The 25,800-nt window shown below is 45.0% G+C and overlaps 1 protein-coding gene and 1 pseudogene across 5 annotated transcripts in view; one reads left to right on the top strand and one right to left on the bottom strand.

Annotated features, from left to right (window-relative positions):
* Positions 1–25,800, top strand: part of FLVCR2 (FLVCR heme transporter 2) — a 71,795-nt gene that overhangs the window by 2,117 nt on the left and 43,878 nt on the right. The window lies entirely within an intron of this gene.
* LOC111554774 lies at positions 15,265–15,615 on the bottom strand (annotated as a pseudogene).

Raw genomic sequence — 25,800 nt, 5'->3', positions numbered from 1 at the left:
AAGAATTACAAAGAACCTTCTTAAGGGTGGGGGAGATTACAAAGTACATTGGTCAGTTAGGGTGGGGCAGAAACAAATTACAGTGGTAGAATGTCATCAGTTAAGGCTATTTTCACTTTTGTGGATCTTCAGTTGCTTCAGACGATCTGGATGTATACATGCAGGTCACAGGGGATATGATGGCTTAGCTTGGGCTCAGAGGCCTGACATTCCTGTCTTATATTAATAAGAAAAGCAAAACAAAATAGTGAAGTGTTGGAGCAGCGAAAAATTTTGGGGGTGGTATGGAGAGATAATGGGCGATGTTTCTCAGGGCTGCTTCGAGTGGGATTAGGGGCGGCATGGGAACCTACAGTGGGAGAGATTCAACTGAAGAAAGGTTATGGGGTAAGGGGTGATATTGTGGGGTTGTTAGAAGAAACATTGGTTGTATAGAATGATTGGTGATGGCCTGGATATGGTTTTGTATGAATTGAGAAACTAAATGGAAGACACAAGATCCAAATAAGAGAAGGAGAAAAACAGGTATTAAAGGACTAAGAATTGGGAAGACCTAGGACATCTAATTAGAGAATGTCCAAGAGGGTCCAAGGGGGGTTAGCATAATTACTTGTTTGGCGAGTTTTGGGGCTCTATTCAAAACAGAGTCCTCTTTAAGTTTGAGGCTGAGCTTGGTGAGGTGTGTTTTTAAAAGACCATTAGTGTGTTCTACCTTTCCTGAAGATTGAGACAGTAAGGGGTGTGAACGTTTCACTGAATACCAACAGCCTGAGAAACTGCTTGGGTGATTCGACTAGTAAAGGCCAGTCCATTATCAGACTGTATAGAGGTGGGAAGTCCAAACCTAGGAATTACGTCTGACAGAAGGGAATAAATGACTTCAGTGGCCTTCTCAGACCCTGTGGGAAAGGCCTCTACCCATCTAGTGAAAGTGTCTACCCAGACCAAGAGGGAGGCATTTTAGTTTCCTGACTCAGGGCATGTGAGTAAAGTCAATTTGCCAGTCCTGGGCAGGGGCAAATCCCCAAGCTTGATGTGTAGGGAAGGGTGGGGGCCTGAACAATCCCTGAGGAGTAGTAGCATAGCAGATGGAACACTGAGAAGTGATTTCCTTGAGGATAGATTTCCACAATGGAAAGGAAATGAGAGGTTCTAAGAGGCGGGAATCTACATGGAAGAGGTTATGCAAATGACGATAGAATAGAATGGGCCTGTGAGACTGGAAGGAGATATTTTCCTTGGTCCAAGAACCATTTGCCTTGTATGGGAAGAGATGGATAGGCGGAAGTTTCAGTGTGAGAGTAGGTGGAGTGATCCCTGAGAAGGAGAAAAACTGGCTGTGCACGACAGAAGTTGGAATGCTAGCTGCTTCTTTAACTACCTTATAAGCATAAGTGTTGCCCTGAGCCATGGGATCTGATGCCTTTTGGTGGGCCTTGCAGTGTATGACTCCAGCTTCCTTTGGAAGTAAAGCAGCCTCGATAAGAGTTTTTTTAAAAGAGGCATTAATGATGGAGGGCCCTTGCGTAGTGAGGAAACCTCTTTCAGCCTATATAACAGTGTGGTGGTGCATGATATGGAAGGCATATTTAGAGTCAGTATAAATACTAATGCATAGTCCTTTTGCAAGAGTGAGGGCCTGAGTTGAGGCAATGAGTGCGGCTTGCTGAGAGGTAGTGGAGTGGGGCAGAAAGTGTATGTGTCAGGTGTGAGGAAGAAAATAGATTTTGGAAGTTATGAGAACTGTAGAGAGTGAGTTGAGCATAATTTGTGATTTTGAGGGCGTCTAAAAGTATTATGGTGGTGGCAGTGGCCGCCGCACTGGGACACGATGGCCAGCCTAAAACAGTAAGGTCAAGTTGTTTGGACAGAAAGGCTACAGGGCACAATCCTGCTCTTGTGTAAGAATTTTGACCGCACAGCCCTGTACTTTGGCTGTGTGTAATGAAAGGGGTTGGGATAAGTTAGGGAGAGCTAGTGTGGGGGCAGCTTCTAGGGCTGTTTTTAAGGAACAGAAAGAGCAGTGGCGAAAGGATTTAGGATCTATGGGGTCAGATAGATTTGCTTTTGTGAGTTTATATAACGGTTTAATCAGGATGGTAAAACTAGGTATCCAAAGGCAGAAGTACAAAACCATGCCTAGGAAGCAAAGAAGTTGTTGTTTTGTAGAAGGTGTTGGGGTTTGGGAGATTAGCCAGACACAATCAGCAGGAAGAGCACGTTGTTTTCATGAAGAATTATGCCGAGATAGGTAACGGATGAGGAAGAAGTTTGGGTTTGACTGAAGTAATGGGGGCTGTCTCTGAAGCCTTGCGGCAGTACAGACCAGGTGAGTTACTGAGGCTGATGGGTGTCAGGGTCAGTCCAAGTGAAAGCGAAGACAGGCTGGGATGAAGGGTGCAAAGGAATAGGGAAGGAAGCATATTTGAGATCCAGAACAGAATAATGGGTTATGGAGGGGTTGTGGAGGGAGGCAGTGAGGATAGGAGAGTATATGGCTTTCGCACCACAGAGTGGATAGCCCAGATAATTTGGTTGATAAGGCGCAGATCCTGAACAAACCTGTAAGGCTTGTCCAGTTTTTGGACAGGTAAAATGGGGAAATTTTAAGGAGAGTTTATAGACTTTAAAAGGCCATGCTGGTACAAGCGAGTCATAACAGGCTTTAATCCTTTTAAAGCATGCTGTGGGATGGGATACTGGCATTGAGCAGGGTAAAAGTGATTAGGTTTTAATGGGATAATAATGGGTGTGTGATCGGTTGCCAGGGAGAGAGTAGAGGTATCCCCTACTTGTGGGTTAAGGTGGAGGGATCCGAGAGGAGGACGCAAAGGAGGCTTTGAACGGGGGAAAAGGGCAGGAATGAGGTATGGCTGTAGCCTAGGAATAGTCAGGGAAGCAGATAATTTAGTTAAAATGCCTTGACTAATAAGGGAGCTGGGCAGGTGGGGATAACTAAAAAGGAGTGCCTAGAAGAATGATGTCCAATTTGGCACCAGAGTTGGGGAGTTTTAAGAGGTTTAGAAGCCTGGCCGTCAATACCCACAATAGTTACGGACACAAAGGAAACAGGCCCTTGTAAAGAAGGTAATGTGGAGTTGGTAGGCTTGGTATTGATTAAGAAGGGGACGGACTTACCCTCCACTGTAAGAGTTACCTGAAGCTCAGTGTGATGGTCCAGGGGGCTTCTGAGGCGATTGGGCAGCGTCAGTCTTCAGCTGCTAAGCCGAGTAAATCTGGGAAGGAGTCGGCCAAAGAACGTTGGGTTTGGGCTCCAGGAGCTTTAGGAGCAGCGGTGATGTGAGTCAGACAGTCCGACCTCCAGTGGGGGCCTGCACAGACAGGCCGTGGCTTAGGAGGAATCCAGGGCTGAGAGGATTCTGAGGCCCAGTGGCCAGACTTCTGGCATTTGAAGCAAGGTCCACGAGGATGTTTTGAAGGAGCCCCTGGGAGCTGTGGCTTGGATATTCTGAAGTTCTTGTATGCTGGAGATGTGGTTGTGGGTTGTCTCACAGCGGAGGCAAGTAGCTGTAACTCAGAAATGCGTTGCTTATCTGGCTACCTCCTCTCTATTATTGCACACCTTGAAGGCGAGGTTGATTAATTCCTGTTGTGGGGTTTGAGGGCCAGATTCCAATTTTTGAAGCTTTTTTCTAATGTCAGGAGCTGACTTGGTGATAAAATACATATTAAGAATAAGGCGGCCTTCTGGCCCCTCTGAGTCGAGGGCAGTAAAGCGTCTAAGGGTTGCTGCTAAGCAGGCCATGAACGGGGCTGGGTTTTCGTCTTTACCTTGGGTAGTTTCTTTAAGTTTGTCATAATTAACAGCTTTGTAAGCTGCCTTTTTAAGCCCTTCAACTAGGCAGGAAACCATGTAATTTCGCCTAGCTATACCTGGGGAATCTGCCTGAAAGTTCCATTGGGGATCTTCTCGGGGAACTGCTCTAATGCCCTCCTGGAGGTCTGGCTCATGAAGCCAGCGGTTATCAGCGTGAGACTAGGCTAGAGAAAAAACTCTTTCCCGTTCATCTGGGGAGAGGGTAGCAGTGAGGATTACATCTAAGTCACTCCAGGTTAAATTGTAGGACAGAGTTAGATATCGGAATTCCTGTATATATTTAGCGGGGTCTGATGAGAAAGAGCCTAAATGCTGACTGATTTGGGAGAGGTCTGATAGAGAAAAAGGCACATGTACCCTGACTATGCCTTTAGCTCCAGCCACCTCTTTAAGAGGAAATAGTTGGGCAGGTGGGGGAGGGCTAGTCGCAGAACGAAACTGTAAGCCAGACCGGGTGTGAGGAGAGGAGGTGATAGAAAGATTATAGGGTGGGGAAGCAGAGGCTGAGGAAGAACTGGGACGTGGCTCGGCCTGGCGAGGAGCAGCCTGGGGAGAAGGGGAGAGGTCAGATGAATCTGTAGAAAAGAAAGATTCAAAGAGCTCAGAGCTTGGGGTGGAGACTGAAGGAACAGACAGGAGAGAAAGAAGAAAGATTTGAGACAAGTCACATTATGAGCAGAGACTAGGGAGGGACCAATGTGTAAAAGAATGCCTGGACGTCAGGCACGGCAGACCATTTGCCCATTTTTTCGACAAAAATCATCCAGATCTTGTAGAATAGACAAATCGAAAGTGCCATTCTCCGGTCACTTGGAACTACTGTCGAGTTTGTATTGAGGCCAAGTGGTGTTGCAGAAGAAAATAAGGCGCTTAAGTTTTAGGTCAGATGTGAGTTGAAGAGGTTTTAAGTTCTTGAGTACACAGGCTAAGGGAGAAGAAGGAGGAATGGAGGGTGGAAGGTTGCCCATAGTGAAGGAGGCAAGCTTAAAGAGAAGGGTAGAGACATGGAGAAGGGGGTGGGAGCAGCCCTGGACTGCAATGTGGGTGAGCAGCCAAAGCAGGCGTCCCCGCAGTTGACTTGCTACCAAGGGAATGTGGGTGAATAACCAAGGCAGGCGTCCCTGCGGTGGTCAGACACCAATGAAGTGTGGGTGAATGATCAGGCAGGCATCCCCACAATGATTAAACACCAATGGAAGGCTGTCTTCCCGAGTCCGTGACCGGCGCTGGAGTTTTGGGTCCTCGGATAAAATGTGTCTCCTTCGTCTCTACTAGAGAGGAAAAAGAACTAGAATTGGAAGGACGGGGAGATTGAAGGGTAGCCAGAGAGGCTGGAGAAGAGAGTGAAAAGACCACTTACCCGATTTGAAATTGGTGAGGTGCTCCTTGGGCTGGTTGGTCTGAGGACCCGAGGTTGTAGGTGGATCTCTTCACGGAGTGAGGGTGAGGACAGGGAACTGGTCTCCTGAAGGAGTCCCTCTGACCTGGGTCTTTGGCACCAAATGTTTCACGCGTCCATGTGAAGAGACCACCGAACAGGCTTTGTGTGAGCAACAAGGCTGTTTATTTCACCAGGGTGCAGGGAAGCTGAGTCCGAAAAAGGAGCCAGCAAAGGGTGGTGGATTATCATTAGTTCTTATAGGATAGGCAGCGGAGTTAGGAGCAATGGTTTGCAGGCAGAGGGTGGATCTCACAAAGTACATTCTCAAGGGTGGGGAGAATTACAAAGAACCTTCTTAAGGGTGGCGGAGATTACGAAGTACGTTGATCAGTTAGGGTGGGGCAGAAACAAATTACAATAGCGGAATGTCATCAGTTAAGGCTATTTTCACTTTTGTGGATCTTCAGTTGCTTCAGGCGATCTGGATGTACGCCTGCAGGTCACAGGGGATGTGATGGTTTAACTTGGGCTCAGAGACCTGACAAATCCCAGTTCTTCTCATTGGACTGTTTTCTCCTATCTATTAATTTCTTTTAGAAAATGTAACCTTTCATTTGGAAATTTTTCATTTCAAACAGAAACTTTACAAAACTTATCTAAAGGCAAATTTCCCTCTGTTCATCTTTACTACCAGGAAGGTAGTCACCTCACTTTGACCCTGACCACACAGATCACCATAACCCTTATACTCCGGTAATTCTGACCTCTCTCTTCAAATGCTTCTTACATACTCCACAGGAGCACTACCTTCTGCTTGCATAAAATCCAACATTCTTCCTTTCGACAAGCATTTATCTAGCTTTTGCAAGACAGTGTGGTAGGGCTGCAAAGATAATCTTTGCCTTCGAAGAGATACTACACCAGGTTTTAAAAAATTGTACCAGGAGCCAAGATTCAGATTATATTAAAAAGCAAACAAACACACAACAACTAAGCAGGTCATAGCATAGAAGATTTATTTTCAGTTCTCCTTGGGGTTTTTAGCATTTTCTTTACCTAATTGCTATGGGAAAGGGTGAAGAAGGTAGAGGAAGCTAATATCTATTAAACACCTACTATTATGCAAGGTACTTTTTCATCCATTATTTAACTTAATCCTTTCAACAACTCTGTGAGGTAGGTGAAATTGTCCCCATTGTTGCAGGAGAGGGAACTGAGATCCAGATAAATCTTGCAACTTTATCCAGAGTCCTATAGCTACTGAGTAGTAAAAGAAATTTAAACCTAGTTCCACCTTCAAAGCCACTCTCAGTAGGTCAGTATTTCTTGTGGATCAAGCATATATGTAAAAAAAAATAAAAGGCAGATTCTGAGGATGTAATTTCTCCCCGTCTCCAGGGTTATTGGTGATAGTTTCCAGCAGTTTTGTGTAGAGCGTGAGGGCTTAGCACTTGCCTTCTTTTTTGAAGTTGCTGCTAGAGGGCTGATTCTGCCTCTTCTAACCTAGCACAGCCATTGTATTGTCAAGAAGGTGAGGGTGGAGTCTCTAGCAGGAAGAAACCGGCGAATCCAGAGCTGGGGTGAGAGAGGGAGAATATAACTGAGGCCCTTCCCTTTTCTTGGTATGCTCTGACCAGTTGCCCCCAGCTGGTAACAGCCTGGAACTTTTAGCAACACTTGTAGCATTGTTTCAAGGGGAAATGAGCTGTGTGGAGTTTTAAGTGATATGCACACATTGTTATCGTGCAAGGGTTAAAAGAAAACCTTGTTTCCTTGGTGGTATTGGATGAGATAGATGTAGATCTGAAAAAGATATTCCAGGTCAGTCCTAACCCAGGTGAGAGTCCTATAGGATGGAGGTTGTGAGGGGACTTCGCCGGGACCTTTGGGTAGCTCATAGTCCAGTGCAATCTAGAAATAGAATAGGAGAGAATCAGTTTACTTTTAGAAGTGAGTACAGCCACTTTACAGAACCAGTTCTATAGAAACCACAGCTGTCTGTCTAAAATAGCACTGTCCAATAGAAATATAACTCAGACCACAAATGCAAGTCACATGTAACTAAATTTTCTAGTAGCCATATTAAAGATGTAAATTTGCTTTAAGTAAAAAGAAAAGGTGAAATTGGTCAGTAAATGCCTTAGTTTGTTTTATGCTGCTGTCACAGAATGGGTAATTTGTAATGACCAGAAATTTATTTAGCTTACAGTTTGAGAGGCTGGGCAGTCCAAGGCCAAGTGACCAGCATCTGGTGATGGCCTTCTTGCTGTGTCATAACATGGTGGATGGCATCTCGTGTTTAAGAAAGAGTACAACAGAGGGCCAAACTGACTTTTATGACAAACCCACCCTCATTCTAATGACACTGATCCATTCATGAAGGTAGAGCCTTCATGACCTAATCACCTCTTGAAGGTCTCATGTCTCAGTAGCATTACATTGGGAGTTAGGTTTCCAACACATGAACTTTTGCTGTTGTTATTGTTTTTGTTTTGAGATAGAGTCTCATTCTATCCACCCAGGCTGGAGTTCACAGACAGGATCTTGGCTCACGGCAACCTCCGCTTCCCGGATTCAAGCAATTCTGCCTCAGCCTCCAGAGTAGCTGGGATTACAGGCACCTGTCACCATGCCCAGATAATTTTTGTATTTTTAGGAGAGACAGGGTTTCACCACTGTTGGCCAGGATGGTCTTGAACTCCTGACCTCAAGTGATCCCCCCGCCTCAGCCTCCCAAAGTGCTTGGATTACAGGCATGAGCCACTGCACCTGGCCCCCCAACACATGAACTTTAAGGGACACATTCAAACCGTAGTATTCTCTCCTTGGCTCCCAGAATTTTATGTCCTTCTCATGCACAAAACACATTCATTCTATCCAAATAGCCCTGAAAGTCTTATTTTGTTCCAGAATCAACTCAAATGCCCAAATTCTAGAATCTCACCTAAATCACATATGAGGGAGACTCAAGGCACAGAATAAGACAAATTCCTCTCCACCTCTGAAATTAACAAGAGCCAGTCTGGGCAACATTTTTTTAAAATAGAAGCTGTGCATGGTTGCACATGCCTGCATCTCAGCTATACGGGCGGCTGAGGTACAAGCATCGCTTGAGCCCAGGAGGTCAAGACTATGGTGAACCGTGAACATGCCACTGCACTCCAGCCTGGGTGACAGAGAGAGAGACCCTGTTTCAAAAACACCTCCCCAAAACTAACAAGTTATATGCTTCTAAAATACAATGGTGGGACAGGGATAGGATAAACATTTACACATACCAAAAAGGAGAAATAGGCTAGAAGAAAAGGGTAACTAGTCCCAAGGAAATCCCAAACTCAGCAGGGAAAACAACATTAAGCCTTAAAGTTAGAGAATAGTCTTCTTTGACTTGATGTCAAAGAAGGGCACACTGGGGAAGAGACTGGGCCCCCAAGGCCTCAGGCAGCCCTGCCCTAATAGCTTTGCTGGGCTCAGTCCACCCAGCAGCTCTCACAGTTGGAGTCTCATGCCTGCAACTCTCTCAGTCCAGTGTTGCACACTGGTAGCTCTACAGTTCTGGGGTCTTGGTGATAGCCACACTTCATGGCTCCACTAGGCATTACCTTTGTGGGGGCTCTCTGCAGTGGCTGTGCCCCTAAAACAAGTCTCTGCCTGAGCCCCTAAGCTGTTCATGACATTCTCTGAAATCTAGATGGAAGCCACCATGGCCCCATAGCTCTTACCTTATAAGCACCTGCAGATTAGCACCATGTGGATGCCGCCAAAGTTTATAGTTTATACTTTCTGGAGAAGCAGATCAAGCCACACCTGGGACCACTTGAGCTATGGCTGGGGTAGCCAAGGAATGCTGTGCCAGAATGCAGGGAGCAGAGTTCCGAGGCAGCTCTGGACAGTGAATGCTGAAGTCCCATGGTGACTATCTGGAAACCTTGCTGTCTTAGTCGATTTTGTGTTGCCATAATAATGCCTGAGACTGAGTAATTAAGAAAATAGATTTATTCAGCTCATGGTTCTGCAAAATGAAAAGTTGAAGGGCATGGCCCTAGCTTCTGGCAAGGGCTTCTCTGCTGTGTCCTAGCATACAGAGAAGGTCAAAGGGGAAGTGGATGCATGTGAAGAGGTATAACCTAGGGACATCCTAGCTTTATAACAACCCACTCTCTTAGGAACCAATCCATTCCCTTGAGAACAATCCAGTTTCATGAGAGTGACAACTCAGTACTGTGAGATCAGTACCAAGCCATTCATGAGAGATCTGCCCACATGACCCAAACACTTCCTACCAGACACTACCTCCCAACACTGCTCTATTGAGAATCAAATTTCGACATGACTTTTCATGGGTATAGACTCAAATCATATCCAAACTATAGTATTCTGCTGTTAACCCCCCAAAACTCATGTCCTTTCACATACAAAATATAGTCATTCAATCTCAATAGTCCCAAGAGTCTTAACTTGTTGATATGGTTTGGGTCTGTGTCCCCATCAAATCTCATGTTGAATTGCAGTCCCCAATATTGGAGGTGGGACCTGGTGGGAGGTGATTGGCTCATGGGAGTAAAGTTCTCCTGAATGATTTAGCACTGTCTCCTTGGTGCTACTCTCGTGATAGTGAGTTCTTATGAGATATGGTTGTTTAAAGAGTGCAGGACTTCCTCCCTCTCTCTCTTGCTCCTACTCTGTCCAGGTGATGTGTGTGCTTCCCCTTTGCCTTCTGCCATGATTGTAAGTTTCATGAGGCCTCCGAGAACCCGAGCAGATGCCAGCATCATGCTTCCTATACAGCCTGCAAAACTGGGAGCAAATTAAACCTCTTTTCTTTATCAATTATCCAGTCTCCAGTATTTCTTCATAGCAATGTGAGAATGGACTAATACACTTGTTTCAGCATCAACTCAAAAGTCCAAAGTCCAAAATTGCATCTGAAACTCAAGGCACATTCTTTCCAGGTATGAGCTTATAAACTCTAAAACAAGTTCTTTACTTCTAATATACAATGGTTGCACAAGCATTGGCTAAAATTACCATTCAAACATAGGGTCTTGCTCTTTCACCCAGGCTGGATTGCCGTGGTGAGTTCTTGGCTCACTGCAATTTCTGCCACCTGGGCACAAGTGATCCTCACACCTCAGCCTCCCAAGTAGCTGGGACCACAGGCCATGCCACCACACCCAACTAATTTTTGTCTTTTTTTGTAGAGACAGAGTTTCGCCGGGTTGCCCACAGTGGTCTCAAACTCCTGCGCTCAAGTGATGCTACCACCTTGGCCTCTCAGAGTGCCTGGATTATAGGCATGAGCCACACCAAGCCCTGGCCAGCAGACTTTAAATCTTAAACCTCCAGAATAATTTCCTTTGGATTGATGTTTTGCATCCTGGGCACACTGGTGCCAGGAGTGGGTTCCCAATGCCTCAGGCATCCCTTTCCCCATGGCTTTGCTGGACATAGCCCACATGACTGTGCTCACAGGTTGGAATCAACTGCCTGAAGCTTAGCCAGGCTGAGGTCACATGCCACCAGTGATTCTAGCATTTTGGGGTCCTTGCAGTGGCCCTGCCCTTGTAGCTCCACTAGGCATTGTCCTAGTGAAGACTCTTTGCAGAAGAGTCCTGTGCTCTGGCCTCACATTTCTGCTTGGCATTTCCTTAGTAGAGGCTGTCTGGTGGCTCTCCCCCATGGCAGGTTTCTATCTAGACTCCCAGGCTTTCTTTTTTCCTTTTTTTTTTTTTTTTTGACAAAGGGTCTCACTCTGCCACCCAGGCTGGAGTACAGTGGTGTAATCACAGCTCACTGCAGCTTTGACCTCTGAGGCTCAATCAGTCTTCCAGCCTCAGCCTCCCAAGTAGCTGGGACTATAGGCATGCACCACTGCACCTGGTTAATTTTGTTTGTTTGTTTGTTTGTTTTGTTTTGTTTTGTTTTGTTTTGTTTTGTTGAGATGAGGTCTTGCCATTTTGCCCAGGCTGCTCTTGAACTCCTGAACTCAAGTGATCCACCCACCTCAGCCTCCACATGAGTCACTGTGCTGGGCCTGCTCCCAGGCTTTTGATATATCATCTGAAATCCAGGTGGAAGCTGCCATGCCCACCGCTCTTGAATTCCACATGCATGCACAATACTACCATGTGGACATGAATGCCACCAAGATTCACAGCTGGCACTCTCCAGAGCAGTGGTCCAAGCTGTACCTGGGGCTATTGGGCCATGGCTGCTCTGGCCAGAGCAGCTAGGAGAAGCATCCTGAGGTGGCTCAGGGCAGTGGCATCCCACCATTCTGTCCTCCTAGGCCTCTAGGTCTGTGACAGGAGGAATGGTCTTAGACCTTTGAAATACTTTCAGGGCCTTTTTTCCATTGTTCTGTTAGTACCTGGCTCCCTTCTATCAGAACTCATCTCTTTAGCAAAAGGTCTCTTGGCTGCACCCTTAGATTCCTCTTCTGAAAATGTTCTTTCATTCTCTACCACATGGTCAGGCTGCAAATTTTTTAAATTTTAATGCTCTGCTTCTTACGCATTTCACCTTTAGGTCACTCCTTTGCTGTGTGTAAGCTGTCAAAGTAACCACACTGTGTCTTGAGCATTTTGCTGCTTAGAAATTTCTTCTGCCGGCCAGGCACGGTGGCTCAAGCCTGTAATCCCAGCACTTTGGGAGGCCGAGACGAGCGGATCACGAGGTTAGGAGATCGAGACCATCCTGACTAACACGGTGAAACCCCGTCTCTACTAAAAAATACAAAAAAACTAGCCGGGCGAGGTGGCGGGTGCCTGTAGTCCCAGCTACTCGGGAGGCTGAGGCAGGAGAATGGCGTAAACCCGGGAGGCGGAGCTTGCAGTGAGCTGAGATCCGGCCACTGCACTCCAGCCCAGGCGACAGAGCAAGACTCCATCTCAAAAAAAAAAAAAAGAAATTTCTTCTGCCTAGGCGAGGCATGGTGGCTCATGCCTGTAATCCCAGCACTTTGGGAGGCCAAGATGGGCGGATCACCCGAGGTCAGGAGTTCGAGACTAGCCTGGCCAACATGGTGAAACCCCATCTTTAAAAAGGAAAACAAAAAGAAATTTCTTCTACCAGATGCCCTGGGTTATCACTTTTAAGTTTGGTCTTCCATAAAGCCCTAAGGCATGAACATGATGCAGCCAAGTTTTTTGCTATGGCATAACATGGATGACCTTTGTTCTACTTTCCAAATAAACACTACTTCCCTTCATCAGAATGGCCTTTACAGTCCATGTTTCTGTCAGCATTTTGGTCATAACCATCTAACCAATCTCTGAGAAGTTCTAAACATTCCCTCATCTTTTTGTCTTTTTCTGAGCCCTCATCAAAATTACCCTTAATGCCCTGTTCACAGCAATTCAGGTGTTTTCTAGCCTATGTCTTCAAACTCTTCCAACCTCTGCCCATTACCCAGTTCCAAAGCTGCTTCTGCATTTTTAGGTTTGTTTACGGACGACCCCACTCCTTGGTACAAATTGCCTGTCTTAGATCATTTTGTGTTGTTATAACAGAATACCTGAAACTGGGTCATTTATAAAGAAAAGGTTTATTTACCTCACTGTTCTGTAGGCTGGGACATTCAAGGGCATGCCTGCAGCCTGCAGGGGGTTGTAGCTTTCATGCTACATTATAACATGACAGAGAAGGTCAAAGGGCAAGTGGACACATGCAAAGAGGCAAAACCCAAAGGATCTCTTGGCTTTAAAACAACCCACTATCATGGAAACTCATCCATTTCTGCAGGAACTAATCTCGTCTTATGAGAGTGAGAACCTGCTTCCATGAGATCAGCTCATGGGGGATCCTCCCCCATGATCCAAATACCTCCCACTAAGCCTCACCTCCCAACATGACCCCCCTGGGGATCAAATTTCAACATAAGTTTAAGTGGCGACAAACTCAGATCATGTCCAAACCATAGCACTTGTCCTCAAGACCCTAGCCTGCTTAGACAGTCTCTGAAATGTCTTCAGGGTTTTTTTCCCATTGTCTTGGTGTATAGGCCTGGTTACCTTCTGTCTGTACTAATTATTTTAGCAAATGATTGCTTGGCCACGCCTTCGTTTTTCTCCTACAGACACCTTTTCAGTCTACATGGCTAGCCTTCAGATTGCCCAAATCTTTCTGCTCTGCTTTCTTTTTCATTACAAATTCCATCTTTTAGTCATTTCTCTCCTCTCACGTTTTACTACATGTGCTTTAAAGTAGCAATACAGCTCCTTCAATATTTTGCTTAGAAATTTCTTTTACCAGATATCCTAGTTCATCACTCTTAAGTTCTGTCTTCCACAAATTCCTAGGACACTGACACAATCCTGCCAAGTTCTTTGCGGTAGATAACAAGAATGGCTTTTACTCCAGTTTCCAATACCTTGTTCCTCATTTCCATCTGACACCTCATCAGAATGGTCTTTACTGTCTGTAACTGTCTATATTTCTACCAATATTCTGATTAGGACCACTTCTGTAATCCCTGAGAAGCTTTAGGCTCTTCTTAAAGTTCTTTCTTCATCTGAGCCCTCACCAGAATTACCCTTAATACTCCATTCATGGCAGACTTTTCTCTCCTGATCCTCCAAATTCTTCTACCTTCTACCCCTTTCCAGTTCAAAAACCACTTCCACATATTCAGATATTTGTTATGGCATCAGATGACTTCATGGTATCAATTTTCTGTCTTAGTTAGTTTTATGCTATTGTCATAGAATATCACAGACTGGGTAATACTCATTGAGCAGAAATTAATTTGGCTTATGGTTCTGGTGGCTGGGAACCCCACGATTGAGGGGCCGCATCTGGTGAGGGCCATCTTGCTGCATCATAACACAGCAGGAGCCATCACATGGGTGTCAGAATGAGAGAGGACAAACTGACTTTTATAACAAACCCAGTCTCATGATAATGAGTTCACTCCTGCAATAATCACATTATCACCTTTCTTTTTCTTTTTTTCTTTTCTTTTTTTAAGAGACAAGGTCTCACTCTGTCACCAGCTTGGAGTACAGTAGCATGATCACAGCTCACCTCAGCCCCAACCTCCTGGGCTCAACTGATCCCCTGCCTTAGGCTCCAGAGTAGCTGGGACTATAGGCATACACCACCACACCTGGCTAATTTTTTACTTTTGATAGAGATGGGGTCTTGCTATGTTGTCCAGGCTGGTCTTGAACTTCTGGGCTCAAGTGATCCTCCCACCTCAGCCTCCCAAAATGCTGGGTTTACAAGCATGAGCCACCATACCCGGCCATATTATCACCTCTTAAAGACCCTAGCTCTCAACACTGTTACACTGGGGATTAAGTCTTTAACACATGGATTCTGGGGGACACACTTAAACTGTAGTTACATGTAGGATTATACTTTATTTAGCCCAATGTATCAAAAATATTATTTCAACAAGTTGTCAATATAATAAAGTTAGTAATGTGCTATTTTACATTCATTACTAAGTCTTTGGAAACTGATGTATATTTTATACTTACAGATGGCCGTGTTTCCCAGTAAGCAATGGCCCCTAGGTTAACTAGTTGGATAAACATAACCAACTGGATAGTCCAGGTCTAGAACAATGATAGTATTTCAGCAGTGGAAATCAAGATCCTAGCAGATAAAGAAGGGCTCTAGAAAGTGACTCCAGCCTTGAGGAGGTTGTGTTTGCTGGACTGGCTGATCATACGGTATCACCCAGAGAGGCTGAGAGTTTCTGAAGCTGACTTGGGAGTCACAGTCATAAAGTGTGTGGTCAGCCTAGTCTTGTTCCAAAGTCATGGCCACTTGGGTATGTTGCAGTCCAGCGTTGTCATTTTGGATCTCATAATGTCAGAGGTCTTTTAAGGTCTGAGGGAAGTTTGCAGAGGTGAAGGGAAACCCTTTTGTTCACTTCTATTGATTGTTATAGCTATTGACAGCACACAGAGTGCTTGCTCACATGACTGTCTACTTTTTGTTTGTTTTTGTTTTTTTCACATGAAAGGTTTTAGTTTATTAATCTTCTCATGAAAAATCCACAATGGCCACAGATAACACAGATAACATTGCAGCACCTTTACTCCTTCAGCTTTTTGCCAGCACCAACATTGGCCTTTGCAGTCGCCCTGACTTTCCTCATTCTGTTCTTGCTTCCTCTTGCTGCTTTCTTGAGGTCTTTTACTTCTCATACAGGCCATGTCTTGCAAGTCTATGTTTGGGTTCATTTTTCTTTGCATAATCCAGGGAATCATAAATCATGCCAAAGCCAGTTGTCTTGCCACCATCGAAATGAGTTTTGAATCCAAATACAAAGATGACATCCGGTGTGGTCTTGTACACTTTGGCTAGTTTTTCCTGAATTTCTGTCTTAGGCAACTGTTGCCTTCCTGGGGTGAAGGATATCCATGACCATTTGTTTCCTCTGAAGTTGTCAGTTGGTCATGAACTTTCTAGTGCCAATAGTTATGTACCGTTCATGATGGTGGTCTATCCTCAGACAGACAGGGAGGAAAAGCATGACTGTCTACTTTCTAGCCTTCTATTGTGCATTGGAGGAGAGTAGACAAGGGCTGGGAGCAGAGAACAAGGCTAGCAGTAACTGAAGGTAGACGGGGTAGGTCTGGGACCACCCTCTGAAATGGTTATAGGGGCCATCCAGGCCATAAAAATGCTGAAGCAGGGCTAGTAAAAGTGACATTGGAGTGTGGTGGGGTCCCAATGCATCCCATCTAAAGGCAGCAGTTGCTTCAGCTCCCACCAATCATTGATATATACAAAGCATGACTCGGTGGTGTCAGATCTTCATTTTTTTTTCTTTGAAGAGAAATCAGAAATCCAGATTTTTATGTGAAACTTGTATTTTGTAATCGTGATAAACTATAAATAATATTTACCATTTTAACCATTCATAAGTGTACAGTTCAGTGACATTATATGCATTTGCAGTGTTGTGTGACCATTACCACTATTTATACCCAAAACTTTTTCATCGTCATCAATAAAACCTCTGTACTCATTAAGCAATAACTCCTCCTTTGCCCCCCCCAACCAACTCCTACATCCCCTGGTTACCTCTATTCTACTTTCTGTTCCTATACATTTGCCTATCCTAGGATCCTCGTAAAAGTGGAATCATACTTGTCCTTCTGTATCTGGCTTATGAAATCTGTTTTTTAAGTACTGGTAACTAATGCATTTCATTTTTTAAAAATGTATTTTATGTCTTAAAACTGCATCAGATTAAATTGCCAGTTTGAAGGTCAGGCATGGTGGCATATGTCTGCAATCCCAGTACTTTGGGAGGCTGAGGCAGGAGGACTGCTTGAGCCCAGGAGTTTGAGACCAACCTGGGCGACATAGTGAGACCCCATCTCCACAAAAAATATGAAATTAGCTGGGCTTGGTGGAGCTCACCTGCAGTCCTAGCTACTCAGGAGGCTGAGGTGGGAGGATTGCTTGAGCTCAGGAGATTGAGGCTGCAGTGGGCTGCGATTATGCCACTGCACTCCAATCTGAACTACAGTGCAAGACCCATCTCAAAAAAAAAAAAGAAGAAGCAGCCAGTTTGAGACTTCTGGGAAAGGTTGCATGGAACTGAATTTCAGTTCTGCTTTCTCCTTCATCGAAAAACTCTCACCAAACATGTGGGCAGGTGGAAACAATGTCAGAGGCTAGTGACTCAGCTTGGGGGATTAGCCCAGAACTTCCAAAAGTAGTTGGTGATTTGCCTCATCCGTGGGGCTAAATGAAAATACAGAGGTCTGGGGACCCACACAGACTTTCTTAACCAAACTATCTAGGAGAGGGGCCCAGCATTTGGTATTCTATTTTTTTTTTTTTTTTTTTGAGATAGAGTCTCACTCTGCTGCCCGGGCTGGAGTGCAGTGGAGCAATCTCGGCTCACTGCAACCTCCACTTCCCAAGTTCAGGTGATTCTCATGCCTCAACTTCCTGAGTCGCTGGGATTACAGGTGCCCACCACCACCTCTGGCTAATTTTTGTAGTTTTAGTAGAGAGAGGGTTTCACTGTATTGGCCAGGCTGGTCTCGAATTCATGACCTCAGGTGATCTGCCCATCTCAGCATCCCAAAGTGCTGGGATTGCAGGCGTGAGCCACCACACCCAGCCAGCATTATATATCTTCAACTGGCCTCCTAAATGAGGCTCATAATCAGACACTTTTTGAAACCACCAGGAGGAAAGAGCAGCATGCATGGGAAGAGACTGCCTGCTTGGAGCCATATTCTTGTCAGGGCTGATTTTTTTTTTTCTTTTTCTTTTTCTTTTTTTGTAGAGATGAGATCTTGCTTTGTTGCCTAGGCTGGTCTCGAACTCCTGACCTCAAGTGATTCTCCCACCTTGGCCTCCCACAGTGCTGGGATTACAGGTGTGAGCCACTGCACCCAGCTGGTCAGGGTTGATTTATGATATGTTTGCTGTATGTTGGGTTCAGTGGGAAGTAGTGGGAACTTGGGCCACTCACCCTTCAGATTGAGGGCAGAGGCTGGGCTGGGGCTCATGATTTTGATTCACCTAAGGTACTGAAAAAGTTCCTGAAGACCTTAGGGTTGGGGAGTTGAGGAGCCCTAATGGGATATGAGTTGAAACCATGCATATGCTCCATATCCTTTGGGTTCTTTGACATTCAATCCAGTGCACTGGAAGAAGCTCAGATTGGCCTGGCCTGGCTTCTGCCTTGGCTTTTTATATTTTTTTCTCTATAACCTAATCTTGAAAATGATTTTTCTTTAGAAAAGTGATTTTTCTTTAGAGACAGAGTCTTGCTCTGTTGCTCAGGCTTGAATGCAGTGGCACAATCTCAGCTCACTGCAGCCTCGAACTCCTGGGCTTAAGTGATCCTTGCCTCAGCATACATAGTAGCTGGAACTACAGGTGTGTGCCATCATGCCTGGCTAGTTATTTTATTTTTTGTAGAATCTGGGTCTTACTATTTTGCCCAGGCTGGTCTTGAACTCCTGGCCTCAAGCAATCCTCCCGCCTCTGCCTCCTACAGGGCTGGGATTACAGGCATGAGCTATCACTCAGGGCATGCCTTGGCTTTGTTGCCTTGCCAGGCATTGTTACAGTTGCTTGTTAATTTAGACTTAGACGGACTTAAGTCTAAGTCTTCGGTTTCCAATTTCCAGACCTCCACTCCCCGCCTTTTCCTATTTAACCTGTCTCTTGTTACCTCCCAGCCTTGGCTCTGCTCTGACCACTCTGGCTCCATACTATCTCCTTGGGATATACCCTTTGGGTCTAAGACTTAGGCAGTGGAGAGGAATGTCAGCAAGATGGTGGACTAGAAAGCTACAGGCCCTCATTTTCCCACAGAAATGTTAACTAGGAAGTGGCTGAAATAACTTCTTTTGGGAAGCATTGGAAGTCAAAGATCTATAGCAACCAAGCCCACCCAACCAAGAAAAAGACACATTCGAAGCCACAGGAAATTTCATGGCTTTTAAACTCACTTTTGCCCCATTTCCTCCCCCATGCTGTGCACCAGTCCCGTTCTCCTCTGCAAAATGAATACATGGAATTTGCAACATTTTAACCTGCTTTAACTCAACTTCATTTTTATACACTGACAATGTACAACACCCCTTCCAAAAAATTAAGAAACAATTCCATTTACAATAGCATTAAAAAATAAAATACTTAGGAATAAACCAAGGATATAAAAGTCAAGTGTATTGGAAACTACAAAATGTTGCTGAAAGAAATGAAATAAGGTATAAATAAATGGAAAGACTTCCTGTGTTTATGGGTTGGAAGACTTCATGTTAAGATGTCAAAGCTACCTAAAGCGATATATAGATTTAATGTAATCCCTGTCAAAATCCCAGTAATGGTTTTCATAGAAATAGAAAAATCCTTACCCTAAAATTCATATGGAATTTCAGGGAACCCTGAATAGCCACAACAATCTCGAAAAAGAAGAACAGCATCGGAGATCTCACACTTTCTGATTTCAGAACTTACTACAAAGCTACAGTAATGAAGACATTGTTGTATTTGGCATAAAGACAGGTATAGAGACCAATGAAATAGAGAAGAGAGTCCAGATATCAACCCTTGGGTATATGGTCAAATGATTTTCAACAAGGGTGTCAAGACCATTCAATGAGGAGAAGACAGGCTTTTCAATAAGGGGTGCTGGGAAAACTGGATAACCATATGAAATTAGACCCTTGCGTTGTCAGAGACGTTTGAACAAGAGCGACTCCATCTTGAATAGGGGCTGGGTAAAATCAGGCTGACAGCTGCTGGGCTGCATTCTCAGGAGGTTAGGCATTCTAAGTTACAGGATGAGATAGGAGGTTGGCACAAGGTACGGGTCACAAAGACCTTGCTGATAAAAGGATGCAGTAAAGAGGCCAGCCAAAACCACGAAAGCGAAAACGGTGATGAAACTGACCTCTGGTCGTCCTCACTGCTCATTATACGCTAATTATAATGCATTAGCCTATTAAAAGACACTCCCATCAGCACCATGACAGTTTACAAATGCCGTAGCAAATCAGGAAGTTACCTTATGTGGCCTAAAAAGGAAAGAAATTCTTAGTTCCTGGAATTGCCTGCCCCTTTTCCAGAAAATTCATGAATAATCCACATCTTGTTTAGCATATAATCAAGAAGTAACAATAAATATAAGCAGCTGAGCAGTCCATGCCACTGCTCTGCCTATAGAGTAGCCATTCTTCATTCCTTTACTTTCTTAATAAACTTGCTTTCACTTTATGGACTTCCCCCAAATTCTTTCTTGTGTAAGATTCAAGAAACCTCTATTGAGATCTGTATTGGAACCCCTTTCCAGTAACATCATTATACTATATACAAAAATTAACTCAAAAGTGGATCAAAGACTTAAACATAAAAGCTAAAACCATAAGACTCTTAGAAGGAAACAGGGGAAATGCTTTACAATGTTAGTTCTGGCAAAGATTACTTGGGTCTGATACCAAAAGCAGAGGTACTAAAAGAAAAGAAAACATTAAACTACATCAGTGTAAAACGTTGATGCATTAAAAGATGCTATTAACAGACTAAAAAAGTCACCCATATTTGGGAGAAAATATTTGCAAATCATATTGTAAAGAACTCTTACAACTCAACCGCAAAAAAAAAAAAAAAACAAACAATCCAATTTAAAAATGAGCTAACAAATGTACAAATGGTCATAGCACCTAAAAAGATGCTCAACATTAGGGAAATACAAATCAAAACCACTGTCAGATACCACTTCACACCTATTTAGGATGGCTATTATTTAAAAACAAAAGTGTTGGTAAGGATGTGAAGACGTTGGAACTCTTTTGCATTGCTGGTGGGAATGTAAAATGGTGCAGCTGCTATGAAAACAACATGGAAGCACCTCAAAAAAATTAAAAATAAAATTACCGTGTGATCCAGCAATTCCACTTCTAGGTAAAAATATTGAAAGCAGGAACTTGAACAGATATTTGTATACTCATGTTTATAGCAGCCTTATTCACAATAACTAAAACATGGAACCAACCCAAGTGTCTGTGCTTCCAGATGAATAAATAAAATGTGGTGTGTATGTGTTTGTATGTATATACAGGTAAAATGAAATATATACATATATGTTGTTATATGCAGTGAAATGTATAAAAACTTCTGGCCAACCAGCTGTGAATTGGGGGTTCCCATGACTCCTCTTCAGGTTTGATTTGCTATAACAGCTCACAGAACTCAGGAAAACACTTTACTCACATTTCCTAGTTTATTATACACTTCACTCACATTTCCTGATTTATTATAAAGGATACAACTCAGGAACAGCCAAATGGAAGAGATGCATAGGGCAGGAAATGGGGATGGGGGCTGTGGAGCTTCCAAGCCCTATCCTTCCACCCTCTCAGCACCTGGATGTGCTCACCAACCAGAAGCTCTCTGAAACTCTACTGTTCAAGAGATTTTATCCAGCACAGTCTCTAGCCTCCTCCCCTCCCCTCCCTGGAGTGGGCAGGGGGATGGCATTGTACATTTCCAAGTTCTAATCCATGATCTTTCTGGTGACCAGCCCCCTCCTGAGGCTACCTAGAAGCGCTACCTATGTTGCCTCATTAGCATAAACTCCCTGGAGTGGGTAAAGGGATGGGGTTGTACATTTCCAAGTTCTAATCTCTGGTCTTTCTGGTGATCAGCCCCCTCCTGAGGCTATCTAGGAGCGCTACCTACGTCACCTCATTAGCATAAACATTGGTGTCTTGGAAAGGGGCCCCTTAGGAAATGATGAGATATTCCTATCACTCAGGAAATTCCAAGAATTTCTGTAGCTCCATACCAAGAACAGAGGACAAAGACCAAATAATATTTTTATTACACCACAGTTACCTGGAGTAGTCAAATTAATAGAAACAGAAAGTAGAATGGTGATTGTCAGAAGCTGAGGGAAGGAGAGAATGGGGAGTTACTGTTTAATGGGTACAGAGTTTCAGATTGGGAAGATGAAAAAAGTTCTGGAAATGGATGGAGGTGATAGTTGCACAATAATATGAACGTACTTAGTGCTGCTGAACTATACAGTTAAAAATTGCTTAAAAATCAACAATTGTGTATATTTAACCACCACCAAGCAAACAAAAGATACTCTGCTTTTGAGGTATTCCCTTCTAGCTGGAATCCCTGCTCCCCTGCTGCCATCATCCACATCAGCCTTTATGCTCTAAAGAATGCCTTCCCAAGCCTGTGTACTTGCTGGGTCTGTTCCACCACTGGCCTTTGTTTTCTGGTGGTTTGTCTATTTCTCCTTCTTCCCTATCCTTCCTCTTGTCCACCTCCCCTCCATTTCCACATCTTCTTCCTACTAAGTGGGAAACTTCCCAGAGGGCCAGGCATGGGCTGATGATAGGGACAGGAGGCAGAGAAATTCCAGGCAGAAAAGGGTGGGATCCCTGGCGAGGGCCCCACCCTCAAGCCTGAAGTTGCAGCCCAAAGTGAGACTTTACATCCCGGTTTTCCTGCTGGAATGTTGCCTTTTCCAAAACCACCCCTGGCCAACCCCCATCCTGTACCTTTAAAACCCCCAGTCTCCACTGACAGAGAGCAGAGAAGGAGAGAAGAAGTAGTCAGACATCAGAGAGAAGCAGCTTTACTTTAGAGGGATGGCTGGACAGCAGGACTTCAGAGAAGAGTACAGCTGGGGACAGCCAGACCTCAGGGGAAGAACACCTTCCCATTCCATCTGCTTTCCAGCTCCCCTTCCCACTGAGAGCCACTTCTATCGGCAATAAAATCCTCTGCATTTACTATCCTTCAATTCATGTGTGCCATCTGATTTTTTCCTGGATGCCAGGCAAGAGCTCAGGATACAGAAAGCTGTCACACTGGCTGTCTGCCCTCATGAAAAGGCAGAGGGTCCACTGAGCTGTTAAACACTTAAGCTAAAGGAGCACAGTGTAACAAACACGCTCTGGAGCTTTGGGGTTCACAGGTACTCCCCCTAGATGCTGCCGCAGGACCTGCATGAAGTTTTTCTCCTGCTGGTGCCCAAAAGCGACCACTCCAGCTCCTGTACCCGCTTGCCTGGGTGCTCCCGCTCCCTCTAGGAGTTGAGAGCTGAGGGCTAAGTGAGGCACCCCTGTCACGAAGCCCACAAAGGGGTCAAGGAAAATTTCCTGTTTCATGACACATCTGTCCTGTGTCTCAGAGCAAGGCCCTGAGCATAACAGCTGCTTACAGATGGATGGGCAAATTAACAGGTTTTCACTTCCTGAAAGAAATTAAGATGACCAGTTAACTGACAGTTCAGCTGGTTGGACAAGATTCTCATGCCTGGGTTGTCTTCTTGATGTGACTTGTTCTTATTCCTTATGTGGAAAAAGCTACTGAATCCTTACTGTGTGCCTTGGACTGTGCCAGGCCGAGGGTATTAAGAATACTGTCACTAGATCTGCTGTGTACCCTTTGACAAGTCTCATAACTTTCATAGGTTTGGGCTTCTTTGGTAAAATAGCATTCATACTGGCTACTGCAGAAGCTCTAGGAAAGGATTAAATGAGACAATATGTGGACGGCATTTAGGTAATAGTTTCTCAGATAAGAAGTGCTAAGTGAGATCAGCTGTGATGGCACATGCCTGTCATCTCAGCACTGTGCGAGGCCAAGAGGGAGGATTGCTTAATTCTAGGAGTTCAAGACCAGCCTGGGCAACATAGTAAGATCCCTGCCTCTACTTAAAAAAAAAAGTACTAAATAAAGAACAGATGTTCTCAGTACCATCATCAATAAAGGTAATCACCTCTGTCTTCTGTTGGCTCTGGATCTAGAAAGAGAGGCCAATACTGAAGCCTCTCCTAGTATTACCGGACATTGCCCCAGTGTGGGTGCACTGTGGACAAGCAGGGCAGCTTCCTTAAGGTGAAGGCTGAGCTGATTCTTAATGAGTGAAGTGACCAGGAGTTGGTACATAGGGGAGGCTGGGCCATTCCAGGAAGTATCCCAGTAGTATCCTGATGGGGACTTGTCCCTTTTGAGAGCTACTTAAACTAAAAGCAATACGGGTGCAAGAAATTGGTGTAATATTCCCAGAGTGCGGTGATGAAGACTTTGGAGACTCTGGGGTGACAGAGATACTCACTGGGTCAACCCCTATGCCTGTGCACGAGACTTTAGTCTCATAAACCTAAGACTGAAGGAAGCGGGCGGGGATGAGGGGGGCGGGGGGTGCCCAGGCTTATCAGGTGTTCACAGCTATTTTCCATCTCCTAGTTCTTGATCTTTTTCCAACAATGCTGTTAACAGGATGTCCTTCCCTTGCCTTGAACTCCCCCCAAGCCTCAACATCAAACAGCCCTGTGTGGATTGCAGGATGTAGGTTGGGGTGCTATCAAGGATAATTAAAACAACAGCAATCACCATAGGGTTAAGGTTATATCTGGTGTTTCCTCTTCTTTCTTTCTTGACCTCCTGACTTCTACCTAGCACCATTCCCAAGTTAACCCAATGGAATATCTCCCCTCCCTCAATTCTACAGAGCTAAGGGCCTTTTTCTTTGGTGAGTCATTCATAGGTGGGAGGGCACTCTGTAAGCCCAGCCAGACACTTCTACTTTCTGACTTGATTACAGGCATCTTTCCTTTTTCATGCTGTGCAAAAACTTGAGCTCAGCCTCTCACCCCAATACAATTCAAGACACAGCCTCGACCCAGCATGAGGGCAGATAACAGCAGCACCATCTGTGTTTGTAGAAGCGAGAGATAGGAGGTGAGGATAGATCTTACTTCCTTCCCAACTTCTTTGGGTTCAGCCTTGTGTCTGGAGCCTCAGGAGGGAGCAGTGTTTGCTTTGGCTCCCCTCTGATTGCTTCTCCAGAGAGGAGTTGAACACAAGTCCTTTTTAGTTCCAGGAGGCTGTTTTCGATTGCATAGCCTCGCCGGCTCCCAAAGAGAGGGACACAGAAGCTGGAGCAGGCTTGGGGGCTGTTTTTCTCCTTTTCTTCTTCTTCTCTCCCCTGGAAATTCCTGATTTCTGCACACAATGACTGGGTTGACATGGCTGGGTCTCCTTTGGTGGCTCTAGAGGTAGCTGTATGCAAGTCTATTTGCTGTGTCCATCTACTGGAAAACACAGTTGGTGAGCAGGCATGAGGCATCCATGGGTTTTTTTGTTTTGTTTTTTGAAACTGTCTCACTCTGTTGCCTGGGCTGGAGTGCGGTGGCATGATCACGGCTCACTGTAGCCTCAGCCTCCCCAGGCTCAGGTGATCCTCCCACCTCACCTCAGCCTTTTGAGTGGCTGGGACCACAGGCTCATGCCACCATGCCTGGCCAATTTTTGTATTTTTTTGTAGAGATGGGGTTTTGCCACGTTGCCCAGGCTGGTCTTGAACTTCTGGGCTCAAGTGATCTGCCCTTCTCTGTCTCCCAAAGTGCTGGGATTATAGACGTGATCCACCACCTTGATGAGGCATCCATGTTAAAGCAGGGTTCATTCTCAGGGCTGTTTTTTTGGGGTAGTAGCTGCCTTTTGAGCAATCCAGGCCTCCTTAGACTTTTATCCTGGGCTTCCTGTTGGGTGCTGGACAGGTTTGTGGAGACACCCATTTGAGCACACCCAGGGATTCATTCCTTCTCTGCTGAGAAGCTAGACAGGAACACACCTCTCTCCCACCATTTCTGCCTAGGACACGTAGGGGAAGCCAGCAGCTGAGAATTCTCTTGATTTCCTTCCTCAGCATGGTGGAGATCAATTGTTTCTAAAGTGTGATCCATGGAGTCTCTAGCACCAGAACCACCTGGGTGTTCATCAAAAATGCAAATTCAGGGACTCACGCCTATAATCCCAGCCCTTTGGGAGGCCAAGGCAGGAGGATTGCTTGAGTCCAGGAGTTGGAAACCAGCCTGGGCAACATGGAAAAACCCCATCTTTACAAAAAATACAAAATATTAGCCAGGCATGGTGGTGCATGCCTGTAGTACTAGCTAGCCGGGGGACTGAGGTAGCAGGATCACCTGAGCCCAGGAGGTGGAGGTTGCAGTGAGCCAAGATCATGCCACCTCACTCCAGCCTGAGGGACAGAGTGAGACCCTGTCTCAAGAAAAAATAAAATTAAAAAAATAATAATAAAAAGCAAATTCCTGGGCAC

This window comes from Piliocolobus tephrosceles, chromosome 6 (genome assembly GCF_002776525.5).
Source record: "Piliocolobus tephrosceles isolate RC106 chromosome 6, ASM277652v3, whole genome shotgun sequence".
NCBI lineage: Eukaryota > Metazoa > Chordata > Mammalia > Primates > Cercopithecidae > Piliocolobus > Piliocolobus tephrosceles.
This window is presented reverse-complemented; position numbering and strand designations above follow the sequence as displayed.